The sequence below is a fragment of the Felis catus genome, chromosome C2 (assembly GCF_018350175.1).
Source record: "Felis catus isolate Fca126 chromosome C2, F.catus_Fca126_mat1.0, whole genome shotgun sequence".
NCBI classification, from domain to species: Eukaryota; Metazoa; Chordata; class Mammalia; order Carnivora; family Felidae; genus Felis; species Felis catus.
This window is the reverse complement of record NC_058376.1, coordinates 24,572,730-24,594,634: the sequence shown is the minus strand read 5'-3', so window position 1 is coordinate 24,594,634 and position 21,905 is coordinate 24,572,730. Positions and strand designations below refer to the sequence as shown.

Below are 21,905 nucleotides of genomic sequence, written 5' to 3'. Positions count from 1 at the left end.
TTCCCTACTATCCCTAAATCTGTTGCTGACATCTGGGATCATTTTCTTATGTCTTTTCTTGCTCTTGTTAACAAGGTAGAAGCAACAATTGCTGGAAAGCAACAGCAGAGCAAGTGAAAATCTGGCATGGACTCTCTACGAAACAGCAAAAATATCAGAACTTCATATAAACTGAAAACAATTTGAAGCTAGAAGAAAGGGATTCAAACTGTTCTCTGTTACATGGGAAAAAAGTGCTTTGTGCAGGGAATTTGACAAATCGACACAGAAAGAACAGAAAGAAAACATTCCGAGAAAGATTGACAGAAATTTAGTTGAGTTATTCACCATCCTCAGGCTACAGAAAAATGAACAGAAATCTCAAACATAACGGAGAATCAAATTGAATTAAATATGATAGAATCAAAAAAAAGGAAAATTAGTTCACCAATAATAGTTTGGTGAAATTTGACGATGCTAAGCATAATAAAGATTTTTTAAATAAAGCACGACAGATACAGAATTTTAAAGTTGCCTGACATATAAAAAGAATGTGTGGAATGTAGTTTAGAGGAAAAAGGGAAGATAATAGAGTTCTTGGAAATGCTTTAAACCTGAAAATATTTTAAATTAAACAAATTCAATTAAATAAGAGTTAAAGATTAGATAATAAACAACTGATTGGCATGAAAGAGATATTGGTGGTGTTAGAAAACAAATTGACAGCTAAAACGCTATCATTATAGGAAATTAAATAAATGAGATTGAAAGGCTTAAAAGTTTAAGGAAAAAAATAAGTGTGGGAAGAACTCTACAAAAAGAAAAGTATCCTAAGGTCTCATATATGAAATTTCTTGGGATGACAAGAGATCTGCAAATGCAGCTCAAAATAACATTCAACATTTGTATAAATACATAAACACATACATGGATAAATAACGTAATGCAGAAATGAACAAATACATTGATATAGAATTTTCAATGGCAAGGTTTTTCCTGTAGAGTTCAAGTAAGAAGTTTTTAATAATGCAGATAAAGAAAAGATTTTATATGACTTTATGGCTGGTAGAGACAAAAATAAGTATGGCCTCAGATTTCTTCTTAGCAGCTTTCAAAGTGCCAGACAGCAGAACAACGCCCACAACAATCTGGGGGACGAGATGAGCGTAAACCAAGACTATTAGATTCAACCAATGCTTAAATAATTACATTACAATCAAACAGCCTCAAGTGCAGAATAACTCAAACATGGAGGAGGGGACTACTGAACATAATTTAACCAATTAACAGAGATACTAAAATGTTAAATTCTCTAAGTTTTTATTCTAAAATTTGTACATCGGTAGTTATCCATTAGTTAGTACACCAGTTAGTTATCCATTGCTGCATAGCAAATTTTCCCAGGTTTAACAGTTTAAAAATATCACATATGTATGTTCTTATAGTTTTAGTGTGTAAGAAATTTGGTATGGTTTATCTGGGTCCTCTGTTTTAGTGCTTCTTATGGGATGAAATCCAGGTATTGGCGAGAGTTGCTGCCATTTCAATCTCTGACTGGGGATAGATCCATTTTCAAGCTTATTCACATGGTTTTGACAAGAAATTTTGACCCTCATGGATCATTGGACCAAAGTCCTTAGTTCCTCACTGATTGTTGGCTGAAGTCCATCTTCAATTTCTTATCACATGGGCGTCTCTAACATGGTGGCTTGTTTAATCAGAGTGGCCAAGCATACGGACTATAAAATTGACTGTCAGCAAGAGAGCAAGGGTATAGGCATGAGAGAAGTCAGAGTCTTCTGTGACCTAATCTCAGTAGTTACATCCTATCACTTTTGATATGTTCTATTTGTTTGGAGGAAGTTACTAGGTCTAACCCACCCATAAAGAGAGGGTATTTTAATCAAGGCTGAGAATAACATAAGTTGTGAATTACTGGGAGATGTTTTAAGAGCAGCCTCCCACCATCAGTTTGTTTCTGATTAACCATTCCATTTAGAACTATTAGAAATTCTAGTCAAAATATTAAAACAAAATTCTTTTGAAGACATTGGAGAACTTTTAAGGCATCAAAGAATTATAGGACCAAGTTTCCAGATAGTTGAGTTCAATATTTGGCACCATTTTTAATCCTCAAGTCTTTTTTCACTCGAAATGGCAGCTGAGAAAATTAAAACTAGCAGAGATTTTAGCAGACTGAAAGATTTGGAGAAAAGATCTTCAATTTAAGGTACTGCCTACAAAGAAAGACCTTGGTATATATCCTAGGCTTTTAGTCTGAATACCACAAAACTATATCCTAGGAGTAAGAGTAGATCACATATAGAGTGGCTCAACATTATAAAATTATAGGATTTTTTTAATGGAATACTAATACACATGAAAGAAAAGTAAAAGAAAACTTACATGATAGAAATTGGAAAATCAGGTAAAAGCATTTTGATTACAGCACAGGTTACTTTTCCTCAGTCAAAATATTTAAGTGCCATTTAGAAGCCCAAAATTTATTCTAAAAATTATATAGTGAAATACAGACCAAATAAATCACCTAAGAAATATAAATACTAAAAATATAATTAGGATGAAATTTTTCATATAAAAAATTTCTGAAGTATAGTAACAACTGCAACACATTCTAATAAACTGAGAAACGTATATCATTGTGGTTCATTATGACAGAAATTCACTTACATAGTATTTCAGAGCGAATTTCTATTTAAATAAGTTTCTTCCTAAAGCCCTAATCATTGTTTGAATTCTGTTTTGTGCATTTAAAAAAGGTGTGCTTATATACTCAGGTTGTAAATGCTTCAACATGTAGACCTGCATATATTGCATACATAAACAAAGTGGAAATACATTATAAAATATGTAATTATGCTACAACATCTTTTGCAAAATACATCAGACATACCCAAAGAAGAAGCCTGAGTATATTATTCCATGTGCCATTAAACACTTCATTTAATTCAAAACTATGTGAAAATTACAAAATTAAACCTATAATTATGCTATTCAGGGCCATTCAACATCCATCTTGCCAACTACACTGATAAGACAGAGGAGGAATATGTTCTGTTCAAATAAAAACCGGTTTCTTAATTTTCACATCAAAGCTAATTCTCAGTGGTATATCATAAATATTTCTGAATTACCAGTTTACATTTCTTCCATAGATAATAAATTATCTATATTAAATTTGCACACAGAAGGAACAACCAAATGACAAACATCCATCCACTTTCACAAGAAGTACAATCTTTTCCAATTACCATCTCCAGTGATTGCTTGGATTCCAAAAAAGGTGCTTATCTATTTAACATATCCCTATTGATTCACATTAACTAAGCAGCAGTGAACTCTACACCAAAGCTATTCCCATATTCCGCTGATTACTTCTTGCTCTGTTTTACATTGTCAAGTCTGCACCATTTAGCTCCATGATGCTTTTCTCCAAGACTGGATATAAACTACTTCTCCCATCTCTTAATTCCTGAAAACTCAGCCAGCAATAGATTAATTATAATTTAAAAACAGATGAGCCAGCAAACAGCCAAGAAAATTAGGAATAAATTATAAAATGTCATCTTAAGTGAATAAAAAAGCAGTTATTGTTGGAGCTGTCGACCATATATAGCTGATATAACTGATATCAGAACCAATTGCTAAACTCCACATTGTCAAGGACCCATTGTTCCCCACAAAGCAATGTGGTCCAGGTCACCAGCCTTTTGTTGTCAAGTACAGGAGAAAATCCCTTCCTCCCTCAGTCAAAGTCCTGCTGCTTCCTCCATCTGAAGTCTGAATCACTGAGGGGGGGAACATGCATTTTTCTCAGGTAAAATCAGAATCCTCTCTCCCCCTACCCCTGCCGCTTCGAATGCGTCTGATCTGTGTCTCAGACATAATCATTCCCTAGACTGCAGGGCATCTTCCACAAGTTGGTTTATTCATACTCACACAACATTTGCTGAAAACCTGCAATTTAATCCCACACTTTCCCCATGTTCCATCGTGATGTTTCTTCTCATGTCATATGGAGAAAAGCCCAGGGTTGCATTCCCTTCTGACCTGTATGGATTCCCAGCTTACTGTGAGCAAGCTCTTCTACAACTATACAAATCCTTTCCAAGAAATATAATGCTCAGCTAGTCTACATCCTCGATCGGGAATAATTGACAATAAACAAACAAACAAACAGCAAACAAACCTTTTTCTCTAACTCTCAAAGGAAGTAGTTTTGACAATATATCTAATTTAAAATAAAAGCAAAATGTCCTAATGTTTTGACCTACATTAAATTGTCTTGGCCCGTAATATGTAATAGAGACTGTATAAGTTAGGAGGGTTCTTCAGCAGCCCTCTGGAACAGAACTGTCTGATACATATTTTTAATTTTTTTCCAGGAAAAAAAAAGCAATCAATACTGAATAACTGATTTAAGAGACACTCATGAAGCCAGAATGTACACACTGTAGAATATGTAGCCTCATAAAGCACTGAAAAGAAAAGAGCATTTGGTTTTGGTACTAAAGGGCAAGAGAATTGGGTTCGGTACTAAAGGGAAAGAGAAAATGACTGTTCTATCCATGGGCCTGAGGTCCTAAACAAATCTATACCCACACTCACTGGTTTCTTGACTAAAAGAATTGGAGTATCATAAGAACAATCCAAGGTGTGATGAGTCTGTTATCTATTAAGCTACACGGCTTAAAAGTACATTGTGCATGTTTGGAATAATCAGAATCTTTATGAGTTTAACTCCAATAATTCTACCAATATCAGTAGAGCTTTTATGAATAAGAACCAAGGAATTACTTGAAATTTTTCTTTTCTGCATGATTTAGAAACAAGGATACCAGTAAGTCAATATCCCAATTAGCATGGATCCCATTTTGAATAGGGACTCCTGAGGAATTTTAAGCAAGAGGTTCATCAGTGGATATTTAATATAGTAATTTTCGTTACACCGTTACATAGTAGCTCCTTTCCCATTAAATTAGCCTTTGTATTGTCACAAAGGAGAAAGAATATTCTTTGGGTAAGGATTTAAATGATGAACAGAAAGATAAGGGATATTTTCATGACGGGAAATAATTTGTTGACACCAAGGAAGAAGGTGTGACCATGGAAAGGGATTCATGTTGAATGTGCCTACACCAGTCAGAATTCACAAGATTGTCCTTTAATATTTAGGGGAAAAATGCTCCTTGTCAATTTAAGATAAAATGGGAAAATGGGTGCTCCACTTGGAGGATCTTCATTTTTCATACATTTTTTTTCTTCAGCGTTTTGGATAATGCAAGGTAGCTGCTTTTTCAATATTCTTTTAGTTTATAGTATCCAAGTGTCTTTCACAAGAGATTCCCCACTCTGGTGTTCAAAGGCTAGAGTAGAAACATCCAATTACTTTGCCTATAAGGCCCTCAATTTATTTTGTGTCTTGCTTTCCTTTTGTTCTGAGGTTTTCAAAATGTTCAGCCAGGGGTTAGAAATCTAGCAATGGAATATTTTCCATTCTGGTGTTTGCATGCCTATTAAATCCCCTGTTGTAGTATAAAGACCATTTATAAAAGGTAAGGGGAGAGTGGGTAATACCTTCTTATGGATATACTTTTGGCTGCTGTCTACTTGGTCTATCCCTTAAGTCTCCAATGGGTCCATCCTTTGTTTGCTTGAATAGGAGTCTTCCAACTATACTTGCTGACTTTCTTTGGGCAGAAATTTTTTATTGAGATACAGACACGCCCATTCGTTTTGTTTGTGTCTGCTTTCTCTCTACAACAGAGTTTAGTAGATCTAACAGAGACATATGATCCACAAAGCCTGAATTATTTACTATCTGACCCCTTACAGAAAAAGTTTACTTGACTTCTCAGTTATGGAGCTGAATTATAGACTAATCTAGTTTCACAGTAAAGACTTTAAGGATAGGCTTCCAAAAACCTTGTCTAACACCTACATTTTTTCTAAACTCTTCTGGTTTTCTACACAATGCAATGTGAGGTCTTTTGACAAATGATCAAGTTATTCCTATTCTTGCCTTTCCTATTTGATTATTTGGATCTGAAGCCGCCATTGACATAGAAACTAATAGATCTATAACTGGAATACCTAGTATTATATTCCTAGAACTATTCTAAATTTCTATCTTATATCGTTTTGGAAAGTCTTTCACAAGGGCTATTAGTTGAGACAAGGGCTTATAATACTTTCTGGGGGACTTTCCCTGTTCTGGTGGGCTCTTGCTTCAATAGATAATGGACACTTGGGGTTATCTGGTCATCCAGGAGGGAACAGAGGCAGGTTAAAATGAAAATTAGGAGCAAAGAGAAATAAAGGAGCATAAGTTGGGGGGAATAGAAATAGTAAGATAAAAGCTATAGGTTTTTAACATTTTTATTTGTTTGGGGCAATGAATCTCTTAAGAAATCAATTTTGGAATCTGCATTTTTTAAAAGTCTTCTTCATACCAAGGCAAATACAATGACAATTAGATATTTGACCACCTTTTTGGTCTAAAGTGACCTTCAAATGGGAAAAATGTTAATATCAAAAATTCTTTAAAGTAGGCACTAGGGGGGTGCCTGGGTGGCGCAGTCGGTTAAGCGTCCGACTTCAGCCAGGTCACGATCTCGCGGTCCGGGAGTTCGAGCCCCGCGTCGGGCTCTGGGCTGATGGCTCAGAGCCTGGAGCCTGTTTCCGATTCTGTGTCTCCCTCTCTCTCTGCCCCTCCCCCGTTCATGCTCTGTCTCTCTCTGTCCCAAAAATAAATAAAAAACGTTGAAAAAAAAATTAAAAAAAAAAATAAAGTAGGCACTAGGAACATAAATTACCCTTGGAGAAATAATGATATATAGAATTAAGCACATACAAATGTAGACTATAATATAAATGTATGATGTAAATGTATAATGTAAATATATGATGTAAATGCATATATATATATATGGCACAAGTCTAGCCATAAGGTGTGCACACTTAGACTGAATCAAATCTCTGAGAATTTGGCAATAGTTGGCTCAAAGTTTTATTTATGACCTCATGTCTTGGGCTCCCAAACTAAGAGCTAGTTGTCTTAAATCCCAAATGCAACAGTCTGTGAATTTCAAGAGGTAGGAATTCTGCAGAAGACATCTCCCACAGAACCAGACTCCCACCAATTAAACAAGAAAACTTTGAGGAATATTCTCCTAATTCTGATATGGGATTCAAAGCAAAATGCTATAGTGATGCTGATCTGAGGAGATCTGAACACACTGGCCTTTGGAGCTGTGTCAAAGATAGATTTCTTATTGCCTCCACCCACCCTGCTTCCTATGAACTTGTTCTGATAGATTCACAAAAGATGGTGAGGAAAGACAAACATAAAAGTAGGGTTGGGAGCAACGAAGCAGGTTTCCACCAAGAATTAAAAAAAAAATCAAATTGGTTAAGATAACCAAATAATTTCTTAAAAAGTATCTTTTTTTCCTAAAAGTAAAAGTGAACTTTACATTAGAAGGGTTCAATAAAGACAAATCAGAGACCAGAGCCAATGCAAGATGCACTTCTTTGCTGTGACTGGGGAGATTCCTGAGTGGTAGGTGAAAAAACTTCAGAGAAGAATGGTGTTTCTGAAGTGAACATTTTAGGCAAAGAGGTTTTCATTAGATATCACTGGGTATTCAGACTATTAACTGTTGACATCCTAAAAAGGATTGCTTATCCCCATCCCCACAGAAAATTAAAAAAAAAAAAAAAAGAAAGAAAAGAAACCTGTTAGTCAGTATTACTTATTGTAGTTAGTAATAGTATTATCAATATAGTGTATGAAATCTCGACCTTCACAGATTCTAAGTAGGGTCTTGGAAAAGGGAGTTCAAAATTGGGATACTCATAAAGTTTTCAGGATCTACTTTAAAGTGAGTCTTCCAAAGTAGAGGTCTGATTGGGATTGAGCAAATAAAAATATAATAGGTTAAAATGGGCAGCCAGAATAAGATGAGCATTTTGTAGTAGGATGAAGAATGAACAGTCATTTTTATAAGGTTAGATGGGCCCTTCCTCAGTTGAAGAAGAGGGGTTTAACCCACGTGAGAGCTAAGGGGTAATCTAAAGTTCAGATAAAGAGGGTTTCAGGAAGTTCTTGAACCAAATAATAGGTATTTGTAAGTTTATTTTCTTGGACAAGAAAGTGATATCAAGGCTTACAGTTGAATAGTACTTATATTAATTTGAATGGCCTTAGTTTGTAATACAATTATGCTGTGTGACCAAATATGAGCATGTTCTTTTTTTTTTTCAATGTTTATTTTATTTTTGAGACAGAGAGAGACAGAGTGCGAGTGGGAGAGGGACAGAGAGAGGGAGACACAGAATCCGAAGCAGGCTCCAGGCTCCCAGCCATCAGCACAGAGCCCGATGCGGGGCTCGACTCACGAACGGTGAGATCATGACCTAAGCTGAAGTTGGACGCTCAACTGACTGAGCCAACCAGGCGCCCCATGAGTACGTTCTTATATATCACCTAGATATACATGATTTACATAAGCAAATTCTTAGAAAATGTACCTGAAGGATAAAGACGTACCCAAACAACAAGGGTCGCTATAGCTAACGTGGAGATTGGCAACAAAGATGGTGGTCAGAAGGAAACTGTCTTATATTTTTATTTTTTGAAACTTGTATGTTGGTAATATTTATATTTTGATTGTGTAATTAAATATACAAAATATATTTTAAATTATATTATTCTGAGATATTATTCCTTTGCAGTGTCCTATAGGAAATTGTAATTCAACTATGTGTTGAGTAATTTTTTTTAATTAAATGATTTAGTGTTTCACAGAACTGATTTTCCCCATAAATAATTTAAAATTAATATCCAAACTTAATTGTCTAAAAGAAAAATAAAGCATATTAAAAATCCAGAAGCAACATAAATGCTGATGAATGGTAATTAGATTTACTGTAAACTTATTCAAAAGACAAATTTTAAGGTTTAAATATATGTGGGATATGAATTTGCTTTTTCTTGATTATTTAGGCAAATATCTGCATGTGAATTTTTTAATCTCTTTCAGTGACCCAAATAAACTTCAGAAGAATTTTGGGTTGTTTCCTACTATGTTACGTTAATAACATATGTATATATCTCTAACTATATGTCTGTTATTTGTAATAAATCTATGTATTTTTATGCTGATATATTTTATTATATGAGTGTTTTGATATTAATAAAGCTTCATATGTGTATTAGTTTGCTAAGGCTGCCATAACAAATCACCATAGACTAAATGGCTTAAACAACAAAAATTTATTCTAGGGGTTCTAGAGGATAGAAGTTCAAGACCAAGGTACTGGCAGGAGGGTTGGTTTCTCCTGAGGCCTCATTCCTTGGCATGCAGATGCTCCCCTTCACTCTGTATCTTTTTCTCTGTGTACACTAATCCCTGCTTGTGGGGAATAGGTTTAGGAGTTCCCTGAGCTTGCACCAATGGGTTAACAAAGTTTAGGATGAAAGCATCCAAGATTAGGTAAACAGGGCCAAGCGCCCCAACATAGTACAAAAGCAGAAAGCGGCTTTCACAGGAGGGAAGGTCCAGAATAGGTAAACAAGTAAACAGGGCTATAGCCACAGCAGAGTGAAACTGCCCAGAGCAGATCTAATTAGCAAAAGAAAGGTGCCTTGTTGACCCTGAGGTAGCTTGCTGTATCTGTCTGATCCCCAGGGCAAGTTAACATAAACATAAAGGTGCCTGGTGCCTGCTGTAAACAGCCATCTGCTCAGAGCTGGGATTTTGTTTTGTATTGACCCAAACCCCTAACACCGCATGACTTAGAAACCCCCTTTGTCTCACACACATGAGGTAATGTTCACTATTTCATTGTTTCTTTGTGCATATCCATCATGTCTGTAAACTGTTTGATCCTCATAAAAACAGAGCAAGGACCCTTACTCGGGGCTCTTTTCTCCTCCTGGACGTTAGCCTCTCTCGCATTTCAATTCTGCATCTGCTTTCTTGCTGGACAAGAGAGAACTCCAGACTCAGAGTCTACAACACCTGCTGTCTCTCTATATCCTAATGTCTTCTAAGGACATTATTCAGATTGGGTTAGGACTCACCCTAATGGCCCTGTTTTAACTAAATGATTCTTTAAGGGTCTTATCTTTAAATACACATATATCCATGGTTAGACCTTCAATATACAAATTTGGGGGGAGGGGGGACACAATTCAGTCCATAATAATATGCAGTTTTAAAAATATAGGTAAAATATTATTCACTATAGCATAATTACAAAATATATAAAGCACATGAAGAAATAAAATAATCTATAATCCAATACTTTAATATAGCTACTCTAAATCCAACATTGTAAAATAGCGTAGATGAGTTTGACATATTTAATGACTTATTCTATTGTATCTTGCAATTATGCAAATAATTCCCCCAAGTTAATTTTCAGGTAATTTATGTTTCACTATTATATATGTTATTTCAAACCCATATGTCTGTATATATATACAGTTTTTTGTCAACACTTGATATCATTTTTCTATTATCAATTTTTAACCGGGTAATCAACTTTTTTAGAAAGATTGTACAATTCATACTCATGTCAGCATTGCAGGTACGCCTATCTTACCGTATTGGGGTACTGACACTCTTGTAAGAAGCGAGAAAGTAAGAATGATACAATTCATATCAAGAATTAAAGGGAGAGAGAGGGGTGCCTGGGTGACTCAGTTGGTTAAGCATCCAACTTCAGCTCAGGTGATGATCTCGCGGTTGGTGAGTTCGAGCCCCGCATCAGGCTCTGTGGTGACTACTCAGAGCCTGGAGCCTGCTTCAATTCTGTGTCTCCCTCTCTCTCTGTCCCTCCCCCACTCATGCTGTATCTCACTCTCTCTCTAAAATAAATAAACATTAAAAAAAAAAAAGAACTAAAGGGACGCCTGGGTGGCTCAGTTGGTTGAGCAACCAACTCTTTATTTTGGCTCTGGTCATGATCTCATGGTCATGAGATCAAGTCCCACATCGAGCTCTGAGCTGGGCACAGAGCCTGCTTTGGATTCTCTCTCTCCTTCTCCCTCTGACCCTCCCCCACTCACTCGTGTGCATGCACACATACACACTCTACCTCTCTCTCTCTCTCTCAAAAAAAATATAAAAAGAATTGAAGAAGGATGGTTTTGTGGGGATCCCAAGGAAATTAATGAAAAGCTTAAAATAATCCTAAGGGTTGCAAAATAAGGCAACCCTTTTAGAATAATGAATCCTCTTTTAGCAGAGAAAACACACTGTCAGTCTCTTCATTGTCTGAACCCAATGATGTCCTTTGGATGGACTCACTTCACTGTGCTTTCAGCAGCTCCTTCAAATTACGCTGGTCTCTCAGCCCACATCACCAAACCTCCCTCGCTCCTTTCTAAAAATGTCTTTCTTTTACCTGCAGTATTTCCTGAATACTTTTTAGGTAGCAGACATGGTTTTGGTGTTGAACTTTCTATCTTCTTTTAATATAGATCTCAGCTTTGCCTTACTCTGCCATCTATGTGTCTTTATCTGGGTCTCAAATTCAGAGAGAGAATCTAAAGTATTCTGCCAGTTAACAACCAGCTACCATTTCTCTAATGGGGAGAATCCCCATCCCTGTTTACTTTATAATGACAAAATAGCTAAAGTGGCTACCTGTGGTGTAGGCACCTCCTTACTTTTCCTTCAAATCAACTCTAAGTTTAAGTAAAGTATCATAAAGCATGTTGCCCATTGCTGACATATTGAGGATTATTCCAAATGTATAGAAAAGTGTAAAGAACACTATGACAACCTCTCATAGATCCACCAACCAAACTTAACACATTTAATGATTTTTTTTGCTCTATTTACTTTAGATATATATTATTTAGTTTAACAAGAAAACAAAAACAGATAGAGTTCAATCCCTAACATTTTATTCCATTCCCTTCACTTCTTGAATACACTAAATGATATAAACACAGTGTAGATTCATATGGTGAAAAAAAAGGTACAAAAGAATGCCCACTATAGAAACCTACTAGCCGAAAACTGTTGGATCAGTCTTGTAGTTGAACTAAATTGGTGTCTGCAAAATAGGGGGAGCCATCTCACTAGACACTGTGTCTGCTTGCACCTTGAGCTTGGACCTCCCGCCCTCCAGAATGGTGAGAGATGAACGTTTGTTGTTGAAACCACCCAGTCCATGGTATTTGATTATAACAGCCTGGACTCACTAAGATAGTATGTGTATGTAATATAGTTTTAAAAATAATGATATCTGAATTTGGGCTGACAAGACTAGAATTACAGTTTCAGCAGAAACAGAGTTTTTCCCTTTGTTTTTATTTTTCAAAATCAGGGAAGGTCATAAAATGAATGGAACTTTTAGTCTCTCTTGATTTTAAAATAAAATATAGCACTGATATATTTGTCACTACACAATTAAATATTATTTCTATTCCAATGAGCCATAATTGTTTTGATTAAATTCTTTGTTCTTTTTGAAAAATATTTTTTCATAACCAATTTATCTCCAGTCGGAAGAGAATAAGCCAATATTTTTTCCTCATTTGAAATATGTAAAAGATTTGAAGAACTATATTTGATTTTGCATTCTAGCATAAATATTATTGCTTGAGCATCTGCATATAAAAGTAAACATTTCCCATAAGGACATCTTAATGTACCACCAATGGTGAATGTCTTGGGAAAAAGCCTAATGGCTTATTTTTCTTTGCTGAACCACTTCAAATAGTAAGTGAATAATTCTGCTTCTCTCTTGCAGCTAGGCAAAGTAATGCCATCTCTTATTTACGTGTAATATACATGCATTTGTAAAACACTACATACACTATGATCACACAAAATATCCACATTTAAGCATATAGTGATACTTCTAATATTTACATTAACCAGTAGAAATACAGTAAAGCCTTGGATTGTGAGTAACTTGTTCTGCAAGTGTTCTGCAAGACAAGCAAACATTTCTAATAAATTTTAACTTGATAAATGAGCGATGTCTTGTAGTATGAGTAGTTCGTGATGCCAAATGTCACATGATCAAAACTGAGCCAACAATTCCTCTCTGTCTCTCTCCCTCTCCCTCTGTCTGCGGGATTGTGGGTGATCGTCTCCCATGCTGGGATGCTCAGTCTCAGGCCATGGTGTTGGGCAGAAATGAGTGATTTTTCAGAACGTTGGAAGGTGCCCACAACTGGCATTGGTGTATTTTTTTTTTTTTTGTCACTTCCAAGCAGACTGTAGGGACAGTCCTTTGCTTTTCCATACAAGAGTAAGCTTAGTAATGTTTTGCTTCATTCTAGGTCAGTCTGTCTGCAGATATAGAATAAAAATAAATAAAACAGCAATTATAGTTATATTCTATATTTTCAAAAAGTTTTATAGATAATGGAATATATATTAAAAAGATCTCAAACTTCTAGAGATAAAATGTGTCAAATGAGAAATACATGGAAAGAGTTTAACAGCAGATTAAATACTGCAACACAAAAGTTTAGTGAACTTGAAGATAAAGCAGTAGGAAATACACAAAATTAAACAGAAAAAGAAGAGTGGGAAAATCACACTAGTAAACCTTGGAGCAGCCTCAAGCTCCCTCATGCACCTGTCATTTTAATTTCCAAAGAAAAATGGAAGGATGGAGGGAGAAAAGGAAAATTTTGAAAAGAATGGCTAAAAATATTATAAAAGATTATACAAACACATATTGATGATGCTCAATAAAACTCAAGCCCAAGAAATATTTCAAATATAAATAACATGACGGCAAGGCACATTATCATCAGTTTGTACAAAACCAGTAACAATGTGAAAATCTTTTTATTTATTTATTTTTTAAGGTTTATTTATTTGAGAGAGAGGGAGAAAGAGAGCACAAGTGGGGGGAGAGTCAGAGAAGAGAGAGAGAATCCCAAGCAGACTCCACATTGTCAGTGCAGAGTCTGATGTAGGGCTCGAGATCTGCAAGATCATGACCTCAGCTGATGTCAAACACTTAGCCAACTGAGCCACCAAGGTGCCCCTGAAAATATTTTTAAAAACTAAGGAAAAATAAATATTCTGTAGAGAGAAACAAATATACGAATGACAAGATGTTTTTGTAAAAATTAGCAAACTGATCTTAAGATATATTTGCAAAAGATATATAAGATATATCTTATATATAAAGATATATATATCTTTGGCTTACGACAAGCCAAAACTTTGAAATAAAACATATTTAAGATACAAACACTATAAGATTTCAAGTAATTAAGATAGTGTGGTATCCTCATGAAGGTAGAAAACTAGATTAATGGAACAGAATAAAGATTCCTCAAATGAACCCACATATATGAGAACAAGTGACATTTCCAACAACGGTGCAAAGACAATTCAGTGAATAAATAATAGTCTGTTCAACAAATAGTATTAGAACAATTAGCCACAGGGGGAAAATCGAACTTCAAACCTTAAACCTTATTTAAAAAATCAATTCAAAAAAATCATATACCTAAATTTAAAATCTTGTACTATGAAACTTGTAGAAGTAAAACAGAAAATCTCTGTGTTCTTGAGTTAAGCAAAAATTAATCAGATATAATACCAAAAATGATATCCATAAGAATTGATAAACAATTTATATTAAAATTAAAATCTTCCCCTTTTGAAAGATACGGTTAAGAGATTGAATACACAAGACAAAGATAATATTTGCAGATTATGTACCTGACAAAATATTTTTATCAGAATATATACAAAACTGTCAAAATTCATTAAGAAAACAAATAGCTTATTTAAAAACATAGGCAGGGGTGCCTGGGAGGCTCAGTCGGTTAAGCATCTGACTTCAGCTCAGGTCATGATCTCGCAGTTCATGGGTTCGAGCCCCGCGTTGGGCTCTGTGCTGACAGCTCAGAGACTGGAGCCTGCTTCGGATTCTGTGTCTCCTTCTCTCTCTGTTCCTCCCCTGCTCACTCTCTGTCTCTCTCTCTCTCTCTCTCTCTCAAAAATAAAGATTAAAAAAAAATAGGCAAATATTTGAACAGTCACTTCACCAAAGAAGATGTACAGATAACAGATAAGAACATGAACAATGCTCAACATCATCATTTATGAAATAAAATTTAAAACCACAGTGAGATACTACTGCACATTTATTAGAATAACTGAAATTCAAAAGACTGACCATGCCAAGTGTTGATGATGATTACAACTCATAACTACTGATGGAAATTTAAAAGGGTATTGGAAAAGACTTGGGCAAATTTTAAAAACATTAATTATACATATGATACAGCCATTCAACTTCCAGGTGTTTATTAAAGAGAAATGTATACATCTCTTGGGGCGCCTGGGTGGTGCAGTCGGTTAAGCGTCGGACTTCAGCCAGGTCACGATCTCGCGGTCGGTGAGTTAGAGCCCCGCGTCAGGCTCTGGGCTGATGGCTCAGAGCCTGGAGCTTGTTTCCGATTCTGTGTCTCCCTCTCTCTCTGCCCCTCCCCCGTTCATGCTCTGTCTCTCTTTGTCCCAAAAATAAATAAATGTTGAAAAAAAAAATTAAAAAAAAAAGAGAAATGTATACATCTCTCAAATACTGCTCTAGAAATGGTCACAGTATCTTTGTTTATAATATACAATCCAGTGCCTTTGAATAGGTAACTGGTGCATGGATAAACAGAATGAGGTATGTCTATATAATACAGTACTCTGCAGCAATTAAAATGTATTAACTGTTGATACCCAGATCACACAAATGCATATCAAAATAATTGTGTTGAATGAAAGAAGCTAGACAGAAATAGTTCATACCTACCTTATCATTACATTTCTATAAATATCTAGAAAAGTTAAACTAATTTATAATGTCAGAAAGCAGAAGAGTGGCTGTCTAAGAATGGCGGACTGACAGGAAGGAAGGACTACCAAAGGACAGAAGGAAACTTTTGACGGTGATTGATATGTGTACTATCTTTGTTGTGCTGATGATTTCATAGCTGTATACATATGTCAAAACTTATAAAACTGTACACTTTAAATATGTGCGGCATATTATATATCAATTATATCCCAGTAAAGTTGTTTCTTTTTATTTTATTTTATTGTTTTTTTTTTTAACATTTATTTATTTTTAAGATAGAGAGCACCAGGGGGAAGGGGCAGAGAGAGAGGAGGACAGAAGATCCTAAGTGGGCTTTGTGCTGACAGTGGCAAGCCCAGTGAGGGGCTTAAATCCATGAACCATGAGATTATGACCTGAGTTGAAGTCAGAAGCTCAACTGACTGAGCCACCCAGACACACGAATGAAGTTCTTTTTTAAAAAGTTAGAGATAGGGCTTCCTGGGTGGCTCAGTTGGCTGTGTGTCCAACTCTTGATTTCAGCTCAGGTCATGATCTCACAGTATGGAAGATCAAGTCCCACACTGGGCTCTACAATGACAGTGTGGAGCCTGCTTGGGATCCTCTCTCTCCTTCTCTCTTTGCCCCTTCCCTGCTGTGCTCTCTCTCTCAAAATAAATAAATAAAAATTAATAAAATAAAATGATAAATTAAATTAAAAGTTTAAATTAAATTGAATTAAAGTTAGAGATAAATGAAGGTTAGATGATCCCCCCAACTTCCAGACTTAAATGAAAAGAGGTCACAGTCCAAATTCTATCATACCTTACAACATTTATTATCAAACAGACAAAAAAGAATCACTTACCTTGTTCTGTAAGCTTAATGTGGGTACACTGGTCCTTCAATTTATTATTTTAACCACATTTTACAGGAAAACTTCATTTAAAAACAACAACAACAAAAACCCCAATATTTTTGAGACAGAATTTAGCTACTTTTATTACTATCAGATAACCAGCTAATCCAAATCTATGCCTAGACACTGGAAGATTCAGGGATTATGCCCAATAAAGTCTCACTGAACTAGAGCATTTAGGCTTACTAGATTCCTTGTTTCTCATGCAGAAGAGGAAACCATCCCTAAAATAATTTATTCAAATCATCTATTTTGTTTAACACTAGTGTCAACAAACAAAAGCCTATCTCTTATATCCATTATGTCAGCAAGTCTCTATTTTCAGGCATGGAAACTGATTAATAAATTTCATTTAAATATTTAGCAATGTCACTGGTATTAACAATAAAGGAAACTTAAAGACTTACAGTAGCCACCACTGGTATACAGTCATTTTGACTTGAATGTTGCGGACATAGACCTAAAGTAGAAACACCCAGTTAGAGTCACTTCTTACACACAGAGTAAAGCAAACTACATTCTACTATCTAAATTATGGTATGTTAAAATACACTCAATACATTTCAGCAGAGAATTTGCTGCCAGTTACATAACACATCACCTTATTCCAAAATTTCATTCACCAAATATATATTTAGTACTAATCATACGGTCCTGAGCTACCAACAACTAAAGCCTGAGAAAATATACCCTACAACTTTCCCCAAACTTCAATGATCATAAGAATCATCTAGAGTACTTGATAATATAATTTCCTCACCATTAGAGTCAGCTTGAAAACATTTCTGGGGAATTTTAATTTTTAAAAATTTTTTTAAAGTAGGCTCCATGCACAGCATGGGACTCAAACTCACAACCCCAAGGTCAAGAATCCTATGTTCTACCAACAAAGTCAGCCACACGCTCCTCATGAATTTTTATTTTTAACAAGTCTTTAGGTGATTTTTATTATTTTGAAGAGGTTTGGAAAACACTGCAGAAGTGTTTGATACCACAAGTTCCTCTTTGGTAGGAAAATTGTAATACTTATTTCTCATGAGAATGAGAAATCATAGGCTGGTTACTCACCATTAGTATTTTAATTTATTTTTTTCTCTTTTTTTTTTTTACATGTAGTAAAAATAAAACATACAAAGATAATCACTTCTGTTTCCATGTGCATCATTTTCGTGCCGCACTCTACGATAAGTCTCAAAGTTTAATTTTCTTTTACTACCAGTAGAACTTAGCGATGCATCACTTACATACAACACCCAGGGCTCATCACAACAAGTGCCCTCCTTAATGCCCATCACCCATCCAGCCCATCCCCCACCCACCTCCCCTCCAGCAACCTTCAGTTTGTTCTCTGCAATTAAGAGTCTCTAGTAGTTTGCTTCCCTCTCTTTTTTTTTTTCCTTTTCCCTATGTTCACCTGTTTTGTTTCTTATATTTTACATATGAGTGAAATCTTATGGTACTTGTCTTTCTCTGACTTATTTTGCTTAGCAGAATGTACTCTGGCTCCATCCATGTTGTTGCAAATGGCAAGATTATAAAGAATTTGGTTCTCTTAACTTCCATTCCACTTTTCTTCCAGTCTGGGATTTTAGAAAGATAAAAATTACCTTTCCCAAGTTCCCTTCCTCTTAATCTTTTGTACCAAAATTAGAGATTTTTTGGTTTTTCTATTTTTTTTCTATTTTTATTTTTTTAAGACATCCACGGAAGTGAAATAAAAGCAGCCTTTCTAGTATTCTTTACTGCTATCAAGCAATTTGTGGAATGTGAGAATTTGTAAGAATTTGCAGTAGTGAGACTTAGAATTCCATATTCATGGGTGTCCAGTGGCAGTGGTGGTAAATACAGTGGTTGAAAAAACAACTTTTCATCCAGGCATCTGAAAAACCACGAATGAGTAGATTAAATTCTTAAACAGTTCTCATATCAAGAGGTGGGGTTTGTGTTTCCTTCACTTGAATCTGGGATGGCCTGTGCCTTCTTCAATCAATATGGCAAAAGTCACCTCAAAACTGTTGTGAACCTAGCACTTAAGCAGACTGGGAGTTTTTGCTCTATTCTTCTTAGAGCACCAAGTCACAATAGAAAGTCCAGTCCCTTGCCATACTGAGAGGAAGCACAGGCTATGTGGAGACACAGGAACAGGTATGGGGACAGTGTCCAATTGTTGCTTTGGTCATACCAGCAGAGGCCACAGATACTATGGAGCAGAGATGAGTCATATTTGTTGTTGCCTTTTCAACATTTCTGTCTCATGGGATCATGAACTATAATAATATAAATTATTGCTGTAAGCCACAAAGACTCAGGTGGTTTTTACACAGTTTACCAGAACAAAAATTTGGTGCTGGAAATGATGTGACACTGTAACAACCTAAGTTGTATATCATTAGTTTTGGGACTGAGTAGAGCTGGCCCACCCAGAAAGATCTTAAGGAAATTGTTACTAAAAGTGTGGAAACACTTTGAGAACACATCATGAGAGCTTGAAGAATACTGATGAAAATGTTAGTGGAGGCTTGATGAAAAGGCTTTTCTCGTGGCAAAAGGTTTGGAGAAACCATTGCTGGTAGTAATGTGGAAATTTGACAGCAAACCTCATGAACTCAAGGATCCGCATGGATATATTTCTTTTGTCTTTTCCTTTCTTCTTTCTTTCTTTCCTTCCTTCCCCCCGCCCCCCCCCCCCTTTTTTTGGCCTGGGTATATTTCTAAGTAGAATGTAGAAAAGCCAATTGGCTACTTCATGCTTCTGATGATAGAACACAAGATGATAGATATGAACAAAACAAAACAAACAAACAAAAAACACAAGAAAACCAAAACCAAAACCAAAAAACCTGTTCACTTTTTAAGAAAAATCTGGAGGAAATATTTCTGACTCAACTTATTGGTATCAAAACTAAAACTGTCCTATTCTTTATTTTCTCTACATTAAAAAAAAAAAAAGACTCAAAGGAAAAATGGATGGGGGTCCTTAGGACAAATATAAATTGTATAGTACTTCAAGATGTCAGTGAAAACTCCCAAGGGTATAACAGTAAGACACTCTGTTGATAACTTAGAAAGATTTAAGACAGTGCTTCATTGGAGTTTTCAGCTACACAAAAGGTATCCTAAGGGTTTTATGAGCATTCTTCATGGACCAAGACTTTCTGGGTACAAAAATAAAATGAGTTTTCATCCCAAGTCTTTTTTTAGCAGAACATGCTCAAAATTTGAGAGATCTTCAAGAAAAAGGTGAAACAGGAAAAGCTGTCAAAAGAAAAAAAAGTCTCAGGCTAAAGATAAAGCTAAGGGTGTGACTGCAAATTAATTAGGAACTCATAGACAATGTGAAACAGACAAGATATCTTTTAAATAGTTTTTGAATGTGTTTCACAGGCATACTTTTAAAACAAAAGGGCTGCTGAGAAGAGAGGAATGTTGTCCCCAGCAGCCTCACAGAGGGCACGATGTAGGAAAGTATTTGTCTCAGAGATTTTGAGTATAGCACATTCAGCTGCAGTGTAACTAGTAAGTTTCATTAGAAACCTCCAAGGATTTTAAGATAATTATACAGGTGTAGTCTTCCCCAATTTATTTTTATTTATTTTTTTTTCAACGTTTATTTATTTTGGGGACAGAGAGAGACAGAGCATGAACGGGGGAGGGGCAGAGAGAGAGGGAGACACAGAATCGGAAACAGGCTCCAGGCTCTGAGCCATCAGCCCAGAGCCCGACGCGGGGCTCAAACTCACAGACCGCGAGATCGTGACCTGGCTGAAGTCGGACGCTTAACCGACTGCGCCACCCAGGCGCCCCAATCTTCCCCAATTTAGAATAAGCAATGAAACAGTACAATGAAAAGAAGACTTTGGATCTGCAAAATCTAATGGGCAGGAAGCAACTGAGAAAGATACTCAATTGTTAACATAGTCCATTTCTTATGAAAGAGGTAGGATGACCCAGAAGGGAACCAAAAGAAGACAGATGGCAGAGCTAGGAACAGATGATCATTCCCAGGGAGCAGGTTTGGCATTATTCAACTAATCAATGGTGACCAAGTGCCTTGATGGACTTCAGAACTTCCATGGTGATTGTCATGTGTATCCTCTTTTCTGCACTGTTGAATGGAATTGTCCATTGGAGTTGTCCTGGGCTGTCTCACTATAGTACATTGGAGGTATGTGTGAGAGTGGGGCAGAAAAATTTTCTAGGTGGTGGTCTTCAGATTGAGAAGAACTGTAATTGAAAATGTGTAACCATGGAAATGCACCCATGGAGCCTTATCTGCGCTTGGTTTCGATAATGACATGCTAGAACTTGAGACTGTGCCAAATGCTATAATGAGATGAGATTTTGCATATGAGGATAATGTAAAGAATTTGTGGCCAGAGGGTAAATTCTGGTGGATAGGTGATTGCTGCTGTTTACTTAATGGTCCTTCTCTCAGAAGCTGGGGTTTGTGCACCATCCCTTTGAATCTAAGCTGTTCTATGATAACTTGACCAATAGTTTTTGATGAAGTAATGCTCTGCCTCTTCCAAACAAAGATTTCAAGAGAACAGTTTCCCACTTTTTGGTGCTTTAAGCTGCCAGAAAAGATGTGTGATTAACTGGAAGACTTCATAGTAAGAGGAAGCTTAAGCCTACATAAAACATTAAGAGAGGGAGAAATCAAGAGAGAAAGAGATCCAGTCAGTCTCCAGAGTTTCAGCCTTTGATTGTTTGAGTCATCCTACCTGTCTCCATCATGAGACATCATGAAGTAGAAGCAAGCCATCTCATTCTGAACTCTCAACCCATAGCATTCTGAGATATAATAATCTGTTTTTCCTACTGCAATGGAAAAAATTCATTTGTTGAAATCCTAACTCTCATGGTGACAGTGTTAGGAGGTGGGGTCTTTGGGAGATGATTAGATGACAAGGGTGGAGCCCTCATGAATGGGATTAGTACCCTTATAAGAGGGAACCCCAAGAGCTGTCTTGCTGCCTTGCTGCCATGTAAGAATATAATCAGAAGACAGCAGTCTGCAATCTGGAAGAGAACTCTCACCAGAACCTAACCATACTGGCAACCGGATCTGAAACTTTCACCCTCCATATCTGTGATTACCAATTTCTGTTGTTTATAACCCAGCTAGTCTGTGGTGCTTTGTTCCAGCTGCTCAAATTAA

General features: G+C 36.1%; 1 long non-coding RNA gene across 1 annotated transcript in view; it reads right to left on the bottom strand.

The window, feature by feature from the left end:
• The window catches only part of LOC123379895, an 82,376-nt gene that overhangs the window by 47,960 nt on the left and 12,511 nt on the right, over positions 1-21,905 (bottom strand). The window contains exon 2 of the long non-coding RNA XR_006584913.1: positions 17,152-17,204. This is a non-coding gene — a long non-coding RNA (uncharacterized LOC123379895). The remainder of the gene's footprint in view (positions 1-17,151; positions 17,205-21,905) is intronic.